At 44.8% G+C, this 21,107-nt stretch overlaps 1 long non-coding RNA gene across 5 annotated transcripts; it reads left to right on the top strand.

Moving 5' to 3' along the window:
• The first annotated feature begins 721 nt into the window (after window positions 1-721).
• Window positions 722-13,838, top strand: LOC110503659 (uncharacterized). Of its 5 annotated transcripts, none has more exons than XR_016491313.1 (4): window positions 722-2,520; window positions 4,983-10,525; window positions 10,825-11,013; window positions 11,674-13,838. It is a non-coding gene; the product is annotated as an uncharacterized LOC110503659 (long non-coding RNA). The 5 variants fall into 5 exon arrangements; XR_016491314.1 differs by lacking the exon at window positions 722-2,520 and adding an exon at window positions 3,068-3,565; XR_016491315.1 differs by lacking the exon at window positions 722-2,520 and having other exon boundaries at window positions 3,068-5,139; window positions 9,204-10,525.
• Window positions 13,839-21,107: the final 7,269 nt, after the last annotated feature.

The following is a 21,107-nucleotide window of genomic DNA, read 5'->3' as shown; positions in this document are numbered from 1 at the left end:
ATATCTATATTCCTGGACTTCCTATCCAAGTTGGCAGTGCCATTAATCACCATAGCTATAAAGGCCACAAATTCCACCTACTTAACCTTTAAAATATATGGTTCATGCTGGACAGATAAACTCTTCACTTCTTCTTGTAAGGACCAATGCCAGAGATGAGAAGCAAGTACAGGGAGTGAACATTTAATGGAAAAATGGACATCAAATAGAGGAAGGACAGTGTCTGGACAGGGGGAACTTAACGACATTACAACAATAATGCTAACACAGGGAACAACACTGAGGAACAGACAGATATAAAGGGGGCAATCAACAACGTGAAGGAGTCCAGGTGAGTCCAATGAGCGCAGATGCGCGTAAAATGGTGACAGGTGTGCGTAATGAAGGGCAGCCTGGCGCTCGCGAAGAGGGTTAGCGGGAGCAGGCGTGACAGTACGCCCCCCTCTAGGGGTGCCACCCGGCCTCCCACCTAGGCGAGCCTGACGGGCCGGCCAAAGCATGGGTGCTGGACTTGCCGGCTGAGGCATGGGAGCCCGACGAGCCGGCTAAGGCATGGGAACCTGCCGAGCCAACCGAGGCAAGGAAACATCTCGAGCCAGCTAAAGCGTGGAAGCGAAGCCCGACGAGCCAGCTGAGGCACCCCCGGTTCCATCGGCTGCGGCACCCGGTCCCGACGTCACCACCAAAAACAAAAACACCCTGATGCTTCAAATAGTTGTGTCAGCATTATGTAAGGACCGACGCTGGAGACGAGAAGCAAGTACAGGGAGTGAACATTAAATGGAAAACGGACATTAAACAGAGGAAGGACAGCGTCTGGACAGGGGTAACAAAACAACATTATGACAATAATGCTGATATGGGGAACAAAACTGAGGAACAGACAGATATAGAGGGGGAAATCAAGAACGTGAAGGAGTCCAATTTGGAGTGTCATAGCAAAGGGGTGTGAATACTTGTTTTCACTTTGTCATTATGGGGTATTGTGTACAGATGGGTGAGAAAAGGAATCAATCCATTGAATTCAGGCTGTAGCACCACAAAATGTGGAATAATCAAGGGGTATGAATACTTTCCGAAGGCACCGTAGCGCTTTCAGAAGGATTTTTAAAGATAGCTTTTCAGTGAGTTTCCGTTTCAGTTTTATGATGCAGAGAGAGTATCAGGTCATTGTACAAAAGGTTGATTTGAAAAGGAAATGTGACTTCTGTCACTTCCCAAATACCATGACCTAGCCTGCATTTCCTCTTGAATGCAACAGAGGGGGGGGAAATGGGAAAAGAAAACACAAGAACATTTTGTGCAAAAATACAGGCGCCAATGTATTTTCCAAGTTGACTCCACACCACAGTGCGTTGACAGATTATGTTGAAATAGTGGGATGGGCCCAGTTGGATGGGTTTAGCCCCTCTTGATGTTCTTGAAAGAGCAGCCAAAGAAGTGAGAGAAGGAAAGAAGTGCATTCAAGCAACAGCAAGGGATGAAAAAATGACTGAATGACACCAAAGAAAATAGAGGCTACGATAGAGTAGCAGTGGCACACAAGGTCTTATATGATGACACGGAGTCTGAGATTGCTAAACGTATTAAGAATCTCGCAGAACAGTTTCATGGGCTTAGTAGACTCAAATGCAGAGAACATGCCTATGAATTGGCATATCAAAACAACATCCCTGTCCCAGACAACTGGTCAAGAAATGGAAGGGTACGTGATATTGAACACAGAGATCTATATCTGAATGTAGGCGTACATTTAAGATATGCAATGTACCACATCCCCATTCCATGAATTCAACTTTGACCTACCAGCACCAACACCCACTGTCACAGGACACCATCTACCACTTACCCCAAGGCGGCTCAACTTACCCTGTCCATATGCTCAACTTACTCCATACCCGAAGTAAGTTGTGCCAAGAAACCACTTTTTTTGGACAAGCTATGTCGTCAAAACTGTTATTTTTACATGAATTCTGATTATTTCCAGGGATACACAACATCCTGAAATATATGTAGACATATTAATCAGAAAAAATACTATATATCCCTTGACAAAGTGATGCTGAATGTAAAACAAAACTTAACTTACCCCTCTCTCCCCTATTGTGAAAAGGCCTCCCAATTAAGTGTCAAAATTAAAGGGAGGCAATCTATCATATGAACCACACACTGCTCTGCAGTGCAGCTGAGCTGAGCGATGAGGTCATGTTTCAGTGGCTGTGACCCCTCCCTCCCTTTGCCTCTTCTCATTTACAACAAGTGATCTTTTTCCTTCCCTTAGTGACCATCAAATAGAGACCTGTGCCTAGCAACAAGCAGACGCCACCCCTACACACACTGGGGAGGGTGCTGTTGGCTACAGGGGTAGATCGAGATTTGAAGTGAAGAGATTCATTTCCATAGGGTTGTTTATTGACTGCTTGCATTGCCACCATCCTTTGGGAATTGTACTCAAGGGGAGAGAAAGGGGAGGATTGGAATGTTGTCAATCCATTTGACACACAAGGAGAACGGGAAAAGGTAAACAATATCAGGGGGTTAGGGGGTTATTTGTGTATTTTCCATAAATTAATCATATTTCTTAGGGTAGTTTATTATGCATCAATTACTCTTGGTTATTCAAGCATTTTCTGCACAATTTTGGCATAATTTTATGTTTTTTTTGTTGAATATAAATATTGTATTGCACATACATATCAGCAACAACCTCTAAAACATAAATACCTATCTTAAATACCTTATTTTTGAAAGAAAATGAATTTGAGCGCAAAATAGCCTACAAGCTCCACTCCCTTTTTGCCAAAGATACCCACCAATCAGATCCGTTGCCCCAGTTTTCTCCACATTTTTATATTTTACAGCAGACCCTCTATCCTCTCTCCATCTGAGCAGGGAAATGGGGGATGAAAATGGAAGGGACTCCGGAGGACAGAGAGGGCAGAGAGGAGCACTCTGGAGAGACAGATCACCAGCCGAGGGTCAGAGCTGGGTCGCAGACTGGAGTGTGTCGGCAAAGCTCAGCTGACCCAAGGGGCGTCGAGAGTAGTAGCGGTGGGGGGGGGGGGGGTAGCCATCTGGGTAGCCATTTGATTCAGTGTTCAGGGGTCTTATGGCTTGGGGGTAGACACTGTTTAGAAGCCTCTAACCTAGGCATCCATGGAGTCTACGTTAGAACATCTCCCCATTCCCCAATCTGATGTAGCCCATTTAGCAAGAACATTTGCGCCACCATGTATTATTCATGAACGTGTGCTGTCTTTGCAGGATTTACCTGCTGGAGAAGGTCTTACCTTCTCTGGTCCCATGTGTGGTGCAGTTCCTTAGAGAGGCAGATCGGAGGGGAGAGACTGAGGGAGAAGAAGGGGAAAGGAGGAGGGGTGGGGTTGAAGAGAGTTCATCTCCATTCATTCCCCTGCTTTTTTTTTAGGGCCATGCTTGATAAGGTCCTCCTCCTCCCCTTCTCATCATCCACCTCTCAATTCCATCCCCCTCCTTTCTGACCGAGAAGAGGCAGAGGCAGCCCAGTACCGCCTGGGGGCTGGAGCTCAGCCTGCAACTGCTACAGGTACCAGGCAGCCAGTGGGATATATTCATCACCTCTGAGGGAGAGAGGGAGCGAGATAGAGAGGGTGATAGAGAGGAAATCACAGGTGGGGTGCAATACCAAAGTGAAGACAAGGAAGAGAGAGGAGGGGGAAGAGGGAGAGATGATTGCATATGGAGTAGAGACAGAATGATTGATGGCATCCCCCCCCCCCCCCCCCCAAACATTGTGCTCCTCTTCCGCCAGTGCAGGCTTGGTAAGGATGCTACTCTATCATAATAAGAACCGAAGGTGACAATCTACTCATGCGCCTAATTCTCATACCGTGGTTGTTTCTTTAAATTGGTATTTGTATTCAATAGAATAGCAATATCCTGGTGGAGATTGTTGATGGTGGAACGTACAGTGTATCTTGGCCTCCATGTGCCTATATGCTCATTCCTTGGCTCATTGATCGTCACAGCCCATAAGGCTGCTCTCACCCCACCAGAAGTACTGTAGTACCTTATTTATCTCATGTCTCAAATAATCTGGCCCACTGTTATTCAACTGATCAACATACACGGTGCCCCTCATTTGGCTACGCTCTCTCTCACACACAGAAACAGGGAGAATCGAGAATTGAAGACTGACGATTGTACAGCATTTTCATCAGGAAGCACTCTAAAGACCATGATGGAGGCTGTAATCTACTGTATTATATCCACAAGAACCCCCCCCCCCCAAATACAGTATGTATATGCAATTGCTGTGTAACCCACCAGCGCTGAGTACTTTTAAAGACAACATTGTGATGTAAAGTGACTGGTTCTTCCACCGTGTTCTACTAGAGTCATATCACCTTGCAGCAGAGCAATAGGTCACACTTTATTTGGATAGTCCAGATAGTCACACTATCAACAAAATATCTGTTGATGAGCAACTGCTTGCTAAGGTTACAGTTAGGGTTTGGTTTAAAATAAGGGTTAAGGTTAGGTTTAGGGTTAGGATAAGGGTTAAGGTTGGGGTTAGGGTTAGGTTTAAAATAAGGGTAAGGGTTAAGGTTAGGTTTAGGGTTAGGATAAGGGTTAAGATTGGGGTTAGGGTTAGGTTTAAAATAAGGGTAAGGGTTAAGGTTAGGTTTAGGGTTAGGATAAGGGTTAAGGTTGGAGTTAAGGTTAGGTTTAGGGTTAGGATAAGGGTTAAGGTTAGGTTTAGGGTTAGGATAAGGGTTAAGGTTGGGGTTAGGGTTAGTAGATAGTTAGTTGAAATGTCACTGATAGTCTGTAGAGCATCTACAGATGGACCATCCAAATAAATTGCTACCAAAGCAGTATTGTGGGAATTGAATGGATACCTGTTCAATGTCCAGGGAACAACATACCATTTTGGAGAGCCCCTACAAACGTCCTTATTTAACCCCTGGTTAACCATTCCCATTTTTTCTATGTTGTCCCAGCTTGTCTGAGCTGAAGAGGCAGATGAGGCAGTGCAGGGTGGAGCTGCAGAGGGGATAGGAGATCCAGAGGCATACCGTGGAGAGACGGAGGGAGTGTCTGGCACTACACTTCACTGACTGGAGGCTCCAAGCCGACCACACCCTCTCTCTGCGCCTGGTAGGAACAGACCACACTTATAAAGGGAGGAGGGGTTGACATATGAGGAATACAAGGTAGGGCGTTGTATGATGAGGTCCACAAGTTTTCCCTGACCATTTCGGGTCCAGAGTAGTCAGGAGAACTTCCTGGCCCTATTCATTGTGTATATCAGACCATTACAGTACAGATTTGTACAATGCACCTCAGTGTTGATCTGAGCTAGTGTCTATCTACCTCCGTGTGGATTAGTGGATTGGAGAGAGTAAGGATTAGGATTAATGCTGGGGATAAAAGCTTTGGGGGTTTAACGTCAAGACAGACAATAAGACTACAGAGAACCCAGCTTTTAATTAAAGCTGCTCTGTGTTTGGATCAGTGACAGGGACTGGGAGCAGGGCGGAACTCAGAGATGTACTGTACAGAATGGAACAGAGGAGACAAGCAATCTTGCTCTGTGTTTTAATCCAATTCGCTCGCCGAACATCAGACAGATACGAAAAATAGAAGTAAATCCGTGTAATTTATATTTGGGGGGGGGGGGGGGACAAAAACATTTAGTACTTTTCATCCTCAATACTGAGCACTAGCCAGCCTCAGGTAAATCTCTCAGAGACCACTCCTCTAAGCATTTTCAAAATGAAAACTCTTCGCTATCCATATACACTCTTAGAAAAAAGGGTTCTTCGGCTGTCCCCATAGGATAACCCTTTTTGGTTCCAGGTGAAACCCTTTATGGTTCCAGGTAGAACCATTTTGGGTTCCTTGTAGAACCCTCTGTGGAAAGAGTGTACTTGACGTCTCTGAGCCCACTAACACATGGTTATGGGCTTAAAAAAAAGAAGATTTATTTATTCAGTTTTGAATTTGCATCCCAATATTACACTTTATATGCATCACAGAAGACTGAAATATAACAAAATGTGTTTTTACATAGAAACACTGGATTTTCATGGTAATCTTTATTTATGATGAAATTATGAAAAATATGAATAACGTTCCACCCATGAGGCCAAAGAAGGAGCTTTTAGTCATCGACTGCAGGAAAGGGCTACTTTGAAAACTACTGTCGCAGACCAAAATAATCCCGCAGCAACAGGATTTGAACATGTAGTCCATCATGTTGTTTGAGGGGTGGTTAGGCTATTAGCTGGCTAAAATGAAACTACAGGTGTACATGAAAAGTGCAATACCGTTAATATAACTGTGTTAGTGAAGGTTTTCACACCTGACTCACTACAGCAAAACCAATTTGTCCATGTGAAAATGTTTTTTTTTTTTTTTTTTTTTAATCTTCCCCCTAGTTCGTGATTTGTATAGGTGATCAGTGCTCAGTATTTCTCTTCTGTTATTTTAATCTGTCTGTCTGTCTATCAGTTTGTCAGTTTGTCTGTCTGTGTCCCAGTATGTGTGTCAGTATGTCTCGAGGCTCTCTGAGGACCACCTCCAGCTGTTTCTGGAACATCTCTCCCTGTGTAGCCGGGAACACGGCTGTGCTGAGAATTTGAGGCACTGGACAGAGACACTCTCTCAGGCCTCTTCCCACTGTGACTGTGCTATGGTGACTGACTGAACCATGCCTAACCACCACCATTAACACACTGCAGTAAATACCATTGATTCACTTTGTTTATAGAACAGAATCTCCCATTAGCTCGTCATATCTTTCTACTACATAACGGATTGTAGCTTGTGGGGGAAATGATTGCAGAGAATCACATCAGGATTGACGGAGGATGTCATTTAATATAATAAAATCCAGGTGCTTTGAGATCTGTTGAAAGTATTAGTCCTTCTGCTGAGTTTCTATCATGATCAGAATGAGAGCACACAGGAGTCCGTCATGATCCTAACCACTGTGAGTAAACACACACACACACACACACACACACACACACACACACACACACACACACACACACACACACACACACACACACACACACACCATTATGTTCACATAAGGCCTGAAGAATAACAATCACGAGTTAATGGTTCTGAATGTCTACAAAACTCACATGATATACCACAACGGAATGACATCATCCCAATATGTCCGTGTATCTCTAGTCCATCTAGTGGACAAGTTGTAGTATTACTGACTTACTGCCTTCAAATGTAAAGGCGTATGTAACTGACAGAGAGAACACAGACATGTCATTGTTACCATTATTCAGCTTGAATGATTAAATTAAAACAAGCCAGGACTCATTGGCGAATCAGTAGTCAACAACAACAACAACAACCACAAGGGCCGTTACAAGAAGATGGCCATATTACCTTTGGTCTCCTTTGAAGCCCTGTAACCATGGAGACAGAGAAGGCCTGTATGCCATGTGAAGCTGGACAGGGGGACATGCAGCCTCCATGCCTTGAGATAAAGGGTGGAGAAGAAAGGAGGGGAGAGGAGAACATGATTACCCCACACAGAGAGCCTTGTGTGGGGCACCAAATTGCCGCACACAGCCCAGAACCTCCAGAGGAATGAGGGGACATAGAAGAGGTCATGAAGGGGTTAGGGTCGGACACCCCAGCGCTGGACATAGAGGGGCTATGTGTTGTCATGGAGTCTGGTCCCCTACCCGAAGGTGATTATGTTAAATTCTTTCTTTGAGGTTCATATATAGACATTTTAAAAGGAACTAACACATAATGTGATAACTTTGAGGAAAGAGAAACCCTGCCATTGCTCTTGCTCGTATCACGTCAGAGCAAGAGGCTGACACGTGAGCTTGAATAAAAAAAAGTGATACGAGACCACTGTGCAAGCTTCTCTTCTCTTAGAGATGAACACTTGGCAAGACACAGAGCATAAGAGTACAATGGAGACTTTTGATTCAGTTCGAGGAGCAAAAATCTCTGAAATCATGATCCTGGCAGTCGTTTGTTTGTTCACCATCTAGTCCCCAGAGAAGCAGAGGATCCTGGGTCATGCTGGACAATGTGTGCCTATGAAAGTGAAGTGGTGAGCCAAGGGCAGTTCCTGCAGCTTGTGCTCAGCTTCCTGGGCAGAGCATCCAGTGGCGCTATGGTGAACAGCCTGGCTGGACACATCAAAGCTGGCTACAGAGACAAAGAGAGTGAGACACTGTGCCGGCTGCAGTTGATGATAAGAGAGACGAGAGTAGACGGTGAAGGAATTGTCTGTGGCCCATAGAAATGTAATGTCTAGTGTACTGTGCTATACTGTACAATAGCCGTGGTCTGAGGGGCTTTTACCGGCCTTCTATTTCTATCCTGTGGACTCCAACTTAGCAAGCAGTGGTGAAATACACAAACTGTGCCCAACTGTGTACCTAGGCCTTATGGGCTGTGTAGAATTAAAATAAAGGAGTCTACTTTGTTGTCTTCAGTGTAACCAGCAGAAAGAGGACAGGAGGACAAAGGAGATGTTGTCTCTTTTCTTCTCCTGGGACAGCGAGTTTAGAGGAGCTGTGGACAAAGAGGAGATGGAGAGAGAGCTAAGTCTGTACAAGGATGGAGCAGAGGAAGGGGCCTCGCAGAGAGGTCAGAGGTCACGGGGACTTGGCGTTGGAGGTTAACCAACGTAGTAGACCCCAGCAAGCAAACCTGCCTGAAATGACATAATTACAAGCAAATTACAAGGAGAACTACCAGTGATCTAGTTGTATTGATGTAATTTCACCCAGCTTTCCCCAAACCTAGTCTCTCTTGAAGTAGCTGCTGTGCTATGGGTGATGATGAAGTCTGCCACCTGTGAGTGCTGTGAATAATCGATCTGTCCATTTCATACAACCTTAACCACACACTCTCTCTTATGCCCCCCCACATTATATATTGTATAATGTGTATACTTCTTTAAAATAAGTTGTGGTTCTATATAGAGTCTTGTTTATCCTCTTGGTCATAAGCATGCCGCTGAACCCGTTTTGCTTCTACATTGCATCATTTCTTCTTAGACTCTTATGGTGAGTGTGGATTTGTTGAAGACAGTGTGTGTAGTTTGTTCAGCTGATCACAGTAAATCCCTTTGTTACTGTAAAGCATTTTGTGACAACTGCTGATATAAAAATGGCTTTATAAAATAAATGTGATTTGAAGCCGCGCTTGTCTGTGTGTGGCAGGATGCAGAGGTGAATGTGGAGGGGAAGCTGCTGAGTGTCTCTGTAGCCCTGCTGGAGGAAGAGGAAGAGAGCTCTAGGCAGCGTGAGGATGCCTGGCTGGTTCTCAACAAGATGCCCCAGCCACCCCAGGCCCCTGTCAGGTCAGTGTCTGGAGATAGTGCTGCCCTTGTCAACGACACATCAACCAATCAATCAATCACACCTGCAGCCTCTCTATGCCCTCACTCACTCACTAATGCCATTTCAGTTTCAACCATATGCGGATCTGAAATGTTACAGTTTCTTATGGTTTTTGGGAGCACAGGAAATTCTTTCAGAACTCCGTTACCCGTTATTTTAGCTATCATCTCTCTCTCTCCCATTATAGGATCTCTGACTATCTCTTGTACTGTTGCTCCCTGCTGTAGTTTCTCAGCCATAGAGCGCTGTAGTCCAGTACACGTGCCCAGAGTAGGCGTTCACGGAGGGGTCTACATTTTCAACAAGTCTCGAACCTCTTCACAGTGTTATGGCTCGTTTATCGCCATTCCCATATCGGACCCCCGAGAGCAGGGATGAGCTATTGGAGCGCTGGGTCTCGACACACTCTGAGATTCAAACGACACTCACCTGTTCTCGCGCCATGAGATAGACTTCAACCAGGCGAGAGGAATGGCTGCTCCCAGATCTGTTTGTGCTGTCTTACCAACTTACCAACATTTGGCTGACAATGACCGCAGGAGTTAGCAAGACAGCACAAAGAGATCTGGGATTATGCAGTATAAAATTCAGGTCGATATTTCCATAAAGCTCAAGGAGTATTCAATGAGGAAGAAAATATCCTAGAAACACCATTCAACAGCTCATTGGCTTTGAATCAGTAATGATATCCTATTTTTGCCCAGGGGGTGAGCGGTGAATTCAGCAGAGCTCTCCAGTATGTAGGGATTCGCTGCGGCATACTGCACATTGTGGAGAGCGCCTCACTCTGGCTACACAGCAGAGTCTCTGCCATTCACAGTACCACCACCTATCTGATGGAGCCTTCAGATGGACAGAATACGGTGACATCAATCCAATACAGGCTACTTTGTATACACAGCATCCATACACTAAATGAACCATTTAAACAGACATATCACCCCAACATTAGCTTAACCACAAGTTCAGGTACACAGAAGTTACCAAATAGGATATCAAACCAACTTTAAGTAGGCTAATGAGTGCCATTTACAGGGCAATGACTACTCTCTGAGGAAGATGATGGTGATGGAGGGTGGTTCTAGTCGCTCCCATAGGCTCTCCCCTCCTCCTTCCTTATGCCGCTCAGATCACTTCTCCAGGTAAATCACTGTTTTAGTCTGTAATGCATGGCTTTGCTAGTACTGCAATGCAATGTCAAACCACTGTAATGACACATTGATCTACCAGCCTATGACAGTCTACTACTGTGATTGTCCTCATCCAGTGTCCACATGAAGTTCTAGCCTGATACTAGATATGTTTCTGCTGCGTATACAAAACATGACAATGATCATAGGAGTTGGCAAAACAGCACAAACAGATCTGGGACCAGGCTAATGTAGATCTACCTGTTCCAGTGCTGTGACATTGGGCACTATGTGTTGTTTGGGGCGTACAGACTGGTGCTCCCTGTGAGGGACAGCTGGATGGGCCCTGGGAGTGCTGGGCATGGAGTTAGAAACCATCTCACCGGGCCACCAGGGGGGGCTGCAGCCTCACGAGCGCATGGACCTGTCTGCTGCTGGGGCTGCCTGTGTTCAGCTGCACAGAGCGAGCACTGAGTGGAGCAGGCAACACACACTGCTGGGTGAGAGGCATCAAATCAAATGTATTATTATAGCCCTTCTTACATCAGCTGATATCTCAAAGTGCTGTACAGAAACCCAGCATAAAACCACATACAGCAAGCAATGCAGGTGTAGAAGCACGGTGGCTAGGAAAAACTCCCTAGAAAGGCCAAAACCTAGGAAGAAACCTAGAGAGGAACCAGGCTATGAGGGGTGGCCAGTCCTCTTCTGGCTGTGCCGGGTGGAGATTTTTACAGAACATGGCCAAGATGTTCAAATGTTCATAAATGACCAGCATGGTCAAATAATAATAATCACAGTAGTTGTCGAGGGTGCAGCAAATCAGCACCTCAGGAGTAAATGTCAGTTGGCTTTTCATAGCCGATCATTAGGAGTATCTCTACCGCTCCTGCAGTCTCTAGAGAGTTCTGGGACAGGTAGCACGTCTGGTGAACAGGACCAGGCATGGTGGTAGGGGAAAGGTAAGAGGCCAAACTAGAAAACAGTAGAACCATACTGATTATTATTGGTCATACAACATACATACAGTACATATTACATACACTCCTGCAGTTTTTTATGGAACTAGTAGCCATACACAAAAGTTTAATTACCAAGACTTGCCAGAAAATTGGCTAATTAATTAATTGCTCATCTAAGACAATATTTATCTTCTACAGAGGCGGAGGCCCTGGGAGGGGAGTGGCGGGCGTCCATCTTGTACCTATGTTTCACGCTGGAGCACCTGCGCCATCGCTGTCTGTCCTGACTGGACCAACCAATTGTAGCGGAGCTCCATAGCTCCCAGGATACACCTCACCACCTCTCTGTCAGTCAAGGTGTGAAGGTGGTGCTTCTACTGCAGACAATTGGGGCCAAATTAAGAAGGTGGAATTTCACTAGGTTTGAATGCAGGCTTGTCTCTGTTTGCGTAATGGAAGACCATGGCCCTATTCTGAGAGCCTACATACTTCTTCATTAATCGCAGATCACCAACTGAACAGACTGACTTGTAAAAATAATAATGAGAAACTACTTATCTTGCAAGGTGATTTGGAGATCAGTCAGTCTGCAGTAGCCGACTGCAATGTAGGTGAACTCAAACATGACCAATATGCTTTTAATAGGCCTACTTGATACATCATGAGGATGTATCAGGATTGTCTTCCAATGACCTTTGACCTTTCACATCAGATGGTGAGCACTGACCTGGGCCACAGGCTGGCCAGGTTTGACTCCTTAGTCAGTGAGAGTGGACAGGGAGCTGGTCCACAGCTGCATAGCAGGTAAGCCTATAGCAATGAACCAACCTCTGAGGGACATGCTCCGGGATGAGATTTCCCATAGATACAAATCTAGGATCTGCTTCCCCTACCCTGATTCTAACCTTAACCATCACTTTGGAATATGCAAAACTGACCCCAAATCAGTGTCCCGGCGAAACTTCACCGGTTCGCCCTACAGCTGCAGCCTGGTCTCATAGACTAGACAAAACATAGTAAATGACAATCAGGAACACTCAAATTAGTATGATATGTTACTTTTGGTATGGTTACATGAGACAGAAGGGAGGGTGATTGGTCAGGGTTGCGTGTTCACATCTCATCATGGACAACTTTAGCATTTTATCTAATTAGCAACTTTGCAACTACTTACTACTTTTTACCTACTTTGCAACTACTTAGCATGTAAGCTAACCCTTACCTTAACCTTAATCCTTTAACCTAACTCCTAACCTTAACCCTAACCTCAACTCCTAACCCCAAGCCTAGCTAACATTAGCCACCCAGCTAACATTAGCATTAGCCACCTAGCTAACGTTAGCCACAACAATTGCAATTTATAACATATCATACAAATTGTGATAAAAAACATACCATATGAATTGTAACACATGATACGAAATCTATGATGGACATCTCCAAATGAATACATACCATACCAAAAGCAACATATCATACTAATTTGACTGTCTCAGATGTTCAATTACTATGTTATGTACTCAGGTTGACACCTGAGTGAGCTGTAACATAAACAAAACCAGCTTCAGATTTGATCATGAATAAGCAAAATGACGCCTTGAGTATCGTTTTGCTAATTCATTCGGTTTTCTCTCTCTCATTTGCACATCACGTCAATGATATCATGTCACCGTGTGGGACTGTGGGTCAAGTAACCTTGTCGGAGTGAGCGCCCTGAATCTAATTTGTGAGCTAGGCAGGCTACTGCCTGGGAAGGTCTCCCACTCAGAAGTACGAGATGGGGAGGGGGGCGGGGGTAGGTTGACCTCAGGGAGCCATACAAGCTAGAACCGCCACTGCTAATAGTAATATATACATGTTAACAAGAGTAATAGTGACCAGTAGCACGATAAGTAGATACAGTGCCTTCAGAAAGTATTCACACCCCTTGTCTTTTTCCACATTTTGTATTGTTACAGCCTGAATTAAACATGTATTACCCTATAATCTCAAAGTGTAATTATGTTTTTTTTTTATTTTACAAATGTATAAAAAAATGGAAAGCTGAAAAGTCTTGAATCAATAAGTATTCAACCCCTTTGTTATGGCAGGCCTAAATAAGTTCAGGAGTAAAAAAGTCATATAATAAGTTGCATGTACTCGCTCTGTGTGCAATAATATAGTTTAACATGATTTTTAATGACTACCTCATCTCGGTACCCCACATATACAATTATCTGTTATTATCTCTAAGTTACAGTTTTGACTTAAAACTACTTGAAAATCTAGGACAAGACCTGAAAATTGTTGTCTAGCAGTGATCAACAACCGATTTGACAAGGCTTCAAGAATTCTGAAAAGAATAAGGGGAAAATGTTGCACAATCCAGGTGTGGAAAGCTCTTAGAGACTTACCCAGAAAGACTCACAGCTGTAATCGCTGCCAAAGGTGCTTCTACACAGGTGTGAATACTTATGTAAATGAGATATTTCTGTATTTAATTTTCAATAAATGTGCAACAATTTCTAAAAACAGGTTTTCACTTTGTCATTATGAGGTATTGTGTGTAGATGGGTGAATTATTATAATGATTTTTTTTTATCCATTTTGAATTCAGACTATAACACCACAAAATGTGTAATATGTCAAGGAGTAGAAATACTTTCTGAAGGCACTGTAAATACTAATGGAAATAAATAATCAGCAGGTAGCCTAACAGGAAACCTGTGGACGGGCATAGAGTCAGTGTGGATAGTCTGTGGGAGAGGAGCAGTAGTTGGCTATTTAACAGTCTTATGGCCAGGGGATAGAAGCTGTTTTGGAGTTTGTTTGTCTGAGCCTTGATGCACTGTTCCACCTCCCGGACGGGAGCACGGAGAACAGTCCATGTCCTAGGTGGACTTTCTCAGACACCGCCTGGCATGTATGTCCTGGATGGCTGGGAGCTCACCCCGGTGATGTGCTGGGCCGTCCGCACCACGCGCTGTAGGGCCTCCCGGACGGGAGCACGGAGAACAGTCCATGTCCTAGGTGGACTTTCTCAGACACCGCCTGGCATGTACATTCTGGATGGCTGGGAGCTCGCAGGTGATGTGCTGGGCCGTCAGCACCACTCGCTGTAAGGCCTCCCGGTTGCGGGCGGTGCAGTTGCCATACCAGATGGGGAGATACAACCAGTCAGTCATGCTCTCAATGGTGCAGCTGTAAAACTTCCTGAGGATCTGAGGGGACAAATACTTTCAGCCTCCTGCTAGTAAGGGTAAAACAAAAGCCTATAGCATTCTCAACACATACTGTACATGTAGGTGATCAACTTACTCTATCCCTCCCTCTTCCTTTCTTTGCTTGAGAAACTTAAGAGCTGAGACCTCTGGCAAACAAGCAGCATTGTATTGGCACAGTTACTTTACTACAGTGCCAGTATTTGAACAAGCTCCCTTGTGATGTTCTCCCAATTAAAAGGGAGAGTTTTGATCAGAGGTCATTGCAGATTGCCAATGTTTCATGAAACCTACAATAGCAAAAATACACACATACTTTTAAGAATGTATGATTTGACATTTACACTTTGAGAACATTTTGGGACTAAACACTTTGATCAGGATATGCTTGCAATGTTCTGTTTGCTTTGCTGTTATCATTTAGTTGATGTACTTACAACCCCCAGGTTATATGTGCAGGAAACAGGTCCGGCTATAACAGGTCCGGCTATAATTAATGAACGAAAAGGTCGTTAATCGTAGATATGAATGCAAATCTCTCCAAAGTATTGAGAAATGATTGGCTTTAATCAAGCTACTGTTTTAGAGCCATAGACTGCCTCAAGTCATAAAGCCCAATCCCACATAAGGCATTTCTCACTCTCTCTCTATCCCCGTCTCTCTCTCTCTCCAATCCTCCCCCCCCCCCTCTCTCTATCTCTCTCTCCCTCACTCCCTCACACCTTTAATGAAAAAGCAGATAAGGGGAAGTTCTTGGCATTCTGGAAACAATAATATGAACTGTGGATGGAGGATTGAGGAGGCAGCAGCAGAAGAGGAGAGGAGAGGGGGACGCGTGTGGAGATAAGATGGCATTCTCAGTGTGCTAAAATGAGTTCATTAGGCAAGCGGTGGGTCTGAGAACCAAGCCGTGGCCTGATAAAGGGAACGGTGGTGGGAGAAAAAAGGTTTCATTTCCTGCCTTCACAGCTCCGACATATCAGGGAGGATCTAGAAGAGCCAGGGCCGGGTATAGCAGCACCAGAGGAGAGGCACCAGGAAACAGAAGAGAGAGGGAGGGAGAGAGAGAGAGAGAAAAATACAAAAAGAAAGAAAGAGAACTAGAGAGAGAGAAAGATACCAGGATTCACAAAGCAATCAAATAGATCAAAATGAAAAAAATATCACTCATTGGAAAGGGAGTGAGGAGAACTCATGTCAAACAAGCCTATACATCTTGTATTTTAGTGAGAACAAGGGCTATCGTGTCAAGTATTGCTAAGAGGGGGCTGTCAAATTAACATATCACATCAAATCAAATTGTATTGGTCACATACACGTGTTTAGTAGATCTTATTGTGGGTGTAGCGAAATGCTTGTGTTTCTAGCTCCAACAGTGCAGTAATATCTAACAAGTAATACCTATCAATTTCACAAAAACACACACAACACACACAAATCCAAAGTAAAGGAATTTAATTAAGAATATATAAATATTTGAACGAGCAATGTCGGAGCGGCATAAACTTAAATACAGTAGAATATAATATAATATAATACAGTATATACATATGAGGTGAGTAATGCAAAATATGTAAACATTATTAAAGTGACCAGTGATTTCAAGTCTATGTATATAGGGCAGCCGCCTTTAAGGTGCTACTGATGGCTATTTAACAGTCTGATGGCCTTGAGATAGAAGCTGTTTTTCTATCTCTCGGTCCCAGCTTTGATGCACCTGTACTGACCTCGCCTTCTGGATGATAGCTGGGTGAACCGGCTTGGGTAGTTGTTGTCCCTGATTATCTTTTTGGCCTTCCTGTGACATCGGGTGCTGTAGGTGTCCTGGAGGGCAGTTAGTTTGCCCCCGGTGATGCGTTGGGCAGACCGCACCCCCCTCTGGAGAGGGTGGGTGGTGCAGTTGCCGTACCAGGCATTGATACAGCCCGACAGGGTGCTCTCAATTGTGCATCTGTAAAAGTTTGTGAGGTTTTTAGGTTCCAAGCCAAATTTCTTCTGCCTCCTGAAGTTGAAGAGGCGCTGTTGCGCCTTCTTCACCACGCTGTCTGTGTGAGTGGACAATTTCAGTTTATCAGTGATGTGTACGCCGAGGAACTTGAAGCTTTCCACCTTCTCCATTGCGGTCCCGTCGATGTGGATAGGGGGGGCGCTCCCTCTGCAGTTTCCTGAAGTCCACGATCAGCTCCTTTGTTTTGTTGACGTTGAGTGAGAGGTTATTTTCCTGGCACCACACTCCTCACCTTCTTCCTGTAGGCTGTCTCATTATTGTTGGTAATCAGGCCTACTACCATTGTGTTATCTGCAAACTTGCTGATTGAGTTGGAGGAGTGCATGGCCACGCAGTCATGGGTGAACAGGGAGTACAGGAGGGGGCTGAGCACACACCCTTGTGGGGCCCCTGTGTTGAGGATCAGAGACCTGGAGGCGGCCCGACAGGAAGTCCAGGACCCAGTTGCACAGGTCAGGGTTGAGACCCATGGACTCCGAGCATAATGATGAACTTGGAGGGTACTATGGTGTTGAATGCTATAGTCAATGAACAGCATTCTTACATAGGCATTCCTCTTGTCCAGGTGGGATAGGGCAGTGTGCGGTGCGATGGCATAGTCTTCGGATCTATTGGGGCAGTAAGCAAATTGAAGTGGGTCAGGGGGTCAGGTAAGGTAGAGGTGATATGATCCTTGACTAGTCTCTCCAAGCACTTCATGATGACAGAAGTGAGTGCTTCTATTACCTTTGATTTCTTGGGTATGGGAACAATGGTGGACATCTTGAAGCAAGTGGGGACAGCAGACTGGGATAGGGAGAGATTGAATATGTCCGTAAACACTCCAGTCAGCTGGTGTTCACATGCTCTGAGGACGCGGCTAGGGATGCCGTCTGGGCCGGCAGCCTTGCGAGGGTTAACATGCTTAAATGTCTTGCTCATGTCGGCCATGGAGAAGGAGAGCCCACAGTCCTTGGTAGCGGGCCGCGTAGGTGGCACTGTGTTATCCTCAAAGCGGGCAAAGAAGGTGTTTAGCTTGTCCGGAAGCAAGACATCGGTGTCCGCGATGTGGCTGGTTTTCCCTTAGTAGACCGTGATTGTCTGTAGGCCCTGCCACATAAGTCTCGTGTCTGAGCTGTTGTAATCGCAACTCCGCTTTGTCTCTATGCTGATGTTTTGCCTGTTTGATTGCCTTACGGAGGGCATAACTACACTGTATGTATTCAGCCATATTCCCAGTAACATTGCCATGGTTAAATGCTGTGGTTTTCACTTTCAGTTTTGCGCAAATGCTGCCATCTATCCACGGTTTCTGGTTATGGTAGGTTATAATAGTCACAGTGGGTACAACATCTCCTACACTTCTTGATAAACTCAGTCACCGTATCAATCAATGTTATTCTCAGAGGCTACCCGGAACATGTCCCAGTCCGCGTGATCAAAACAATCTTGAAGCGTGGATTTCGTTTGGTCAGACCAGCGTTGAATAGTCCTTACCACGGGGACTTCCTGTTTGAGTTTCTGCCTATAGGAAGGGAGGCGCAAAATGGAGTTGTGATCAGATTTGCCAAAGGGAGGGCGGGGGAGGGCCTTGTAGGCATCCCGGAAGTTGGAGTAGCAGTGGTCGAGTGTTTTAGCAGCGTGAGTACTACAGTCAATGTGTTGATAGAACTTCGGTAGCGTTTTCCTCAAATTTGCTTTGTTAAAATCCCCAGCTACAATAAATGCGGCCTCAGGATATGTGGTTTCCAGGTTGCATAAAGTCCTGTGTTCTCTGAGGGCCGTCGTGGTATTGGTTTGAGGGGGAATATAAATGGCTGTGACTATAACTGAAGAGAATTCTCTTGGGAGGTAATATGGTCGGCATTTGAATGTGAGGTATTCTAGGTTGGGTGAACAGAAGGACTTGAGTTCCTGTATGTTATCACAATCACACCATGAGCAGTTAATCGTGAAACATACACCCCCGCCCTTCTACTTCCTGAAGATATTTATTCCTGTCTGCGCGATGAACAGAGAACCCAACTGGCTGTACGGACTCAGACAGTATAACTCGACAGAGCCCTGTTTCCATATATAAAAACAGCAGGAGAGTGTCTGGCAGCCTTGTTCATGGGCCAAAGTAAAAGGTTTTAAAAGAAGACACTGATACAGTGGAGAAAACATCACAATGAAAAAGTCCTAATAAAGAAAGAGAGAGAAATAAGATTATGAGAGGAAGGTATAGATAGAGGGACAGATGCAGAGATGGAAAGTGAGTAGAGGGGTAGGGAGGTGGTATGGTGTTTAATATAGATTCAATTTTCATAACGCCAGACATCTAAATAGGAAGCTTCAATCACTTAGGGGATTGGAGCCCAGAGGAAATTGCCGCACCAAAATATACCGAGAGAAGAGCCCAGGAGTTTGTGTGTGTGTGTGTGTGTGTGTGTGTGTGTGTGTGTGTGTGTGTGTGTGTGTGTGTAAGTAAGTATATGTATGTGGGTGTAGGTTTGTTTGCACACGATCCGGTGTCCTATCCTTCATCTCATTTTGCAAACAGGTTGGTCTGTATCAACTGAAAAAAAGTGTATAGCAATGGGGAGTAGACAGGACATGACTGTGAGTGTCCCTAAGAGCATGTACCTCTGTGGTACAGGGATCAGGAGACACAATCGTAAACTAAAGCCAAACTAACCATAGGGTCATATTCATTAGGTACCCAAATTATTCAAAACATATTGAAACAGGAAGGGACTACCTGATCTTGTCCAATAAAAAACCCTTGTTTAAGTATTCCGTTGCAAAGTGTTTTGCTACGGTGTGCCCTGATTAATAAGACCCAGGACGGACCTCTTAACTCACACACAAAGTAGCCTACATGCATTTCTCTTTGTGTGAGACTTTCACCTCAGATCATGGGCTTACTCACTAAGTACGGGCTCATGCAGCTTGAAACTCAACACTGTGTGTATCTCTTGTGTTGTTGACTAAGTGTGTGAACATCACGGAGTGTTTACTGAAGCTAAACGGCTGCAGGATTAAGCCTTGATGACAGAGGCCCCGCCCGGGCCTGCAGGCTGCAGCCATCATACATTGCCAGCCCCAGGTCAGGAAGCACCACAATTTGATTACGCAAGCTCAATGGTTCCTCTTTGAACATCATGCTTTGTGACAGACAGACATGCCGTTGCAATATGCTGTACGGTCTGTAGACCGCAATGGATGATTGAACTTCGCTGCCGATGCTGCGTGAAGCCGCAATCCTTTATTCGTCATTATTCTTCATCAATCAATGGATATATACTTTGTTGAATAGACAGTAAGTATTGCAGATTGCACCTTTAAATGGTATTCCGTAGCTTTTCTCTCGTTCTCTCTACTGTGGTGTTGAGCTGGTCTCATTCAGGACAACAGTACAGGGTCTGAGAATAATCAAGCATTATCTTCAAAAGCGGCCTATACAAACACTCGGTCATATACAAACAAATCTTCTAATCATGTAGTGTGAGCCCTGGAATAGAGGGGAGGCAACCGTGAACAAACGAGGGGGAGAGCTTACTAAGGACCAAGGGGTGAGCAACAAGACAGTGTGAGGCCTGTGTGTTTTTACCTGAGAATTCATTTCAGAAAGACAGAAGTCAAATCGTGCGTAATTGCTGGGTAAATAACTAAGTGGGAAGGTGGTATTTACCACATACGACTGGGAAAAATCCACTTGAATGCCGCTTGAACTGGTAATCACTAGTGGGAAACTCTATCATCCCTGAGCTCCGACTTCGCCCACATGCTGATCTCTGACGTCACACCTACTAAGGAAATTGCTTTGATGACAGCATTTTAGGCAGTTAAATGCAACCCCCAAAAATATAATTTGTTTACACGCGTGATAGCTGGGGGCGTAGTCATTACGATGATTCTTTTGCAAAACGAAAGCAAACGGAATGAAACGAGGAGGGATCTAACTGAATTTGTCCAATTAAAACTCTTGCTTTCGTTGCAAAACACAACTGTTTGCAACTATTTGGACTAACAGTTACAGCCTTACACTTTTAGTTAACACAGCTTGTTGGCCACTAGCCAATCAGGGTTTCTCAATGAGTTCAAAGCACAAGAATGCATCCAACTGGCATTTACGACTTCACAACGGGTAATTACCACCTTCCCACTTAGTTACGAACGCAGCATTAGAAAAGATACTACCAAAAATATAAACGCAACATGCAACAATTTCAAAGATTTGACTGAGTTACAGTTCCAATCAATGTAAATAAATGTATTAGACCTTAATCTATGGATTTCACATGACACCGCACCCACTGGGGAGCACCCCCCCAGACGATCCCGAGGGTGAAGAAGCCGGATGTGGAGGTCCTGGGCTGACTTGGTTACACGTGGTCTGCTGTTGTGAGGCCGGTTGGACGTACTGCCAAATTCTCTAAAACAGCGTTGGAGACGGCTTATGG

Source organism: Oncorhynchus mykiss, chromosome 24 (genome assembly GCF_057628025.1).
Source record: "Oncorhynchus mykiss isolate SJ-2025 chromosome 24, ASM5762802v1, whole genome shotgun sequence".
In the NCBI taxonomy this organism is placed as follows: Eukaryota; Metazoa; Chordata; class Actinopteri; order Salmoniformes; family Salmonidae; genus Oncorhynchus; species Oncorhynchus mykiss.
This window is presented reverse-complemented; position numbering and strand designations above follow the sequence as displayed.